Source organism: Condylura cristata, unplaced genomic scaffold, assembly GCF_000260355.1.
Source record: "Condylura cristata isolate star-nosed mole 26May11 unplaced genomic scaffold, ConCri1.0 scaffold00039, whole genome shotgun sequence".
NCBI lineage: Eukaryota > Metazoa > Chordata > Mammalia > Eulipotyphla > Talpidae > Condylura > Condylura cristata.
Window position 1 is genome coordinate 5,485,730 of NW_004567140.1, and position 3,149 is coordinate 5,488,878.

Consider the following 3,149-nt stretch of genomic DNA (forward strand, 5'->3'; position numbering starts at 1 on the left):
CACACTCACCCCCCACCCTCCCATCAACCCTGGTCAAACCTTGTGATGCTAATTTGGGAGTACATTTATGCATCAGTCGGTCAGCCCCCCTCCCCACCCCGTACCCCATGTTCCTCCTGGTGCACACCCTTCTCAGGGTGATCAAGCTTTAAGCTCTTGGCTGGTTTGAAAGGCACTTGTGTGGTTTGGCTCCGATGGCTGACTGGCTGGGCAGTTCTGACCTTGGATACGTGCAGAACTGCTCTTAACAAAAAAAAAAACGGGATTTCCCTGGTCGCTACACTATCTGTGAAGTAGTTTTTACAGTTTTGGCCTTTAGGCCAAAGCCATAAAGGTCTAGGACTTTTAAGGGATTCTCTTTATTGTCAAGACAACTGTTAGCGTAGAAACATCTCATCCAGAATGTTCATTCCCATGATTTCCCAGCTTCCCTCCTTCGCTAGATTTTAATGGGAAAATGGTTAAAGGACTGGAAAACAACTCCTGCTTGCTTGAATACTGTGAGGAGCTTTAAAAAATCGCTGAGCTCAAGGAAGACGTTTTCCCCATCCATCTCACATCTTATCCTTTGTACTATGAAAATGACATAAAAGAACAATATAAAACCCACATTTAAAAAATTTATTTTATTTATGTATGCATGCAAGAGCTGAGGTACACCAGAGATGCGGGTGTGGGGTGATGAGAGGATTCACCAGAGACAGAGTGAGGAGCTGAACAGACAGATCTACTGCAATCCTCTGCTGAGGGAGCAGCGGGGAGACAGGACAGGTCTGCTGGGCCCTGTGGGTCACTCCCTGCCCCGGCATCGAAGTCTAACTGCAAGTGGCCGGCAGCAGTACTGTGATTGCACTGAGACTTAATCCCTTGTGCCATCAGAGAGGCCCCAACGCCTGAATTTTTAGATTTTGTTAGTGTGAATAATATTCTGGTCAATAAATGAGCAAATATGAAATTGAGATTTAAAATGTCCTTTACATGTCCATCTAGGGTGAGTGCTGTGCAGTCCTGTCCTTGACAGCCCCACAGAACCCTCACCTTGGCTTGCCCGGTACCCCTGACAGGACCCCCCTTCTCTCCTCTCCTCCCCACCCCAGCTCACAGCTCTCCCTTCCCAGATTTAGGGCTGAATCTGTACAAGCTCCTCCCCGTTTGTGGCTGACACCCCCCTTAAAGACCCAACCCTGGGCTGTTTGAGACCTGCACAGTGGCAGGCGTTTGGAGGGAACTGCCCTCCCGCTTCTCAGCAAGAGGGAGTGTCAGGCCTCCGGGTCTGGGAACTGAGACTTCAGAATCTGTAGCCTTAGGCACCTGGAACTGGGTGTGGGCAATGGACGGAAGGTCCTTGATTCAGCAGTGACTGAACAAACAACTTCCGGAAATGTTCTTCTCCAAAAAACAATTCTTCACGCTCACTGACCAGCATAACACGCCCCACCCCCTCCAGCTCTGGGGAACATCTTGCCCTCCTCCTTCTGAGCCCCTGAACCTCGCACGCCAGCCTGAGAGAGCGCAAATAAACCCTGCTAAACTCTGCTTGCCTTGGTGCCTAATGCTCTCCCAAAATGCTTCTTCTCCGTGCCCAATCTTTCAGGGGGTGTGAGTGAGAACTGGTTCCAGAAGAAGCATTTCACATCTGTCTGTTCAGGGAGATGGCAGATTTTGAGTATGGAGGGTGAGGTGGTGATTATTGGGTGGGAGTGAAGCAAGAGTAACTTGTAATTAAGGCCGACAGTTAGTCCTCTGGGTATCTGTGGAGGTAATTGCTATTTGATGTTCAATCAAAGGGAAGACCAGTGACTTGGCAGGGGAGCTGGGTCCTTGCTGGCACACAGGTACCTTGTGTGAGGAGGGAATTTGGAAGCCAGTTTATGCCAAGAGCGTGGTTTTGGCCTCCGGCCATCCTGGCCCACAGCCCACTTGGTCACTTGTTAACCTTGTGACCTACTCAAATGTCTCCATCTCTCCGTCTATTTTCCCATTGGAAAAGGTGGATTCTTTCTCCATTAGGCAATGTCTGGCTCCTGGCAAGAGGGCTTCGTGAGCAGTAGCTACCATGACATTCTGTTCAAGGTGATTTTCTGGAGAATTCCAGCAAGCTCCTGGAGAAAGGCTCATTGGTTTGGAAGCACTGCATTGGGCTGGAGGTTAATGTTGAGAAAGAAAAAAAACATTATCTCTGATGCCAGGAGCTGCATGGATCCTCGCAAATAGCTCCCAAGGACAAGATGTCAAACACTATTTGCTGATTTTTCTGTCAATTATCTGCTCAGTGGTGGGGGTTGGGGGAGGATCTCCGCAGGGACCCTACAGGGACTGGAGTTGTAGCGGGATCCCCAAGAAAAGGGAAGGTTCCAGGTTCCCTGTTCCACCCAAGGAAAGTTGGAACTGAGCAGGGAGAGGGGGACGATGAAGTGAGTGGGAGAAGGAAGGAAGCAGGATGGAGTCTGAAGGGGACCTGAGGGAGCCACAGGGAGCAGAGACTCGTGGAGAAGCAGCTTTTGCTTCTTGGCCCTGGACTGGGTGACACGGATGTGGGTGAGAGACCCTTGGGGAGATGACTGCAACAGCGTTTATCTTGATTTTGATGTTGTTCTTTTCCTCCCAGACTCGTCTGACCATTGCTGACCCTTTTCATTAAGTCCCTAACAGAAGGTGCTTTAGCTGTGTGGTGGGCTTTCAGGCCTCATTAGCCCTGCTTTGGGCCAAACCTCTTTGGCTCTGCGTTTGCCCATGAGAGGAGAGTCCTTTGGGTGCTGGATTTGGGAACTTTCTTCTTTGTCTTTTCTTTGTTGCACATTAATTGTATTAAAGTCTTAGAGGTTTTGTCTTCTTATTATTATTTTTAATCCCCCCTACTTCCTCTGGGGGATGCAATTGATATTCACTTTTTCTTTTTAAAAAGATTTATTTATTTATGCATACAGGAGTGGGTACAGGCCACTGATGTGGGGGAGTGGGGGAGGGAGAGGATTCACCAGAGACAGAGTGGGGAGCAGAGCAGGCAGATCAACAGAGTACCCTGCTGAGGGGAGCAGCCGGCAAGACAGGAGAGGTCCGCTGTACCTTGTGGGTCATCTCCCTGGCCAGAATCGAACTCATGCTGCAGTGGCTGCAGACAGCTTCATAGGGCTGTGCTTTAACTCGTC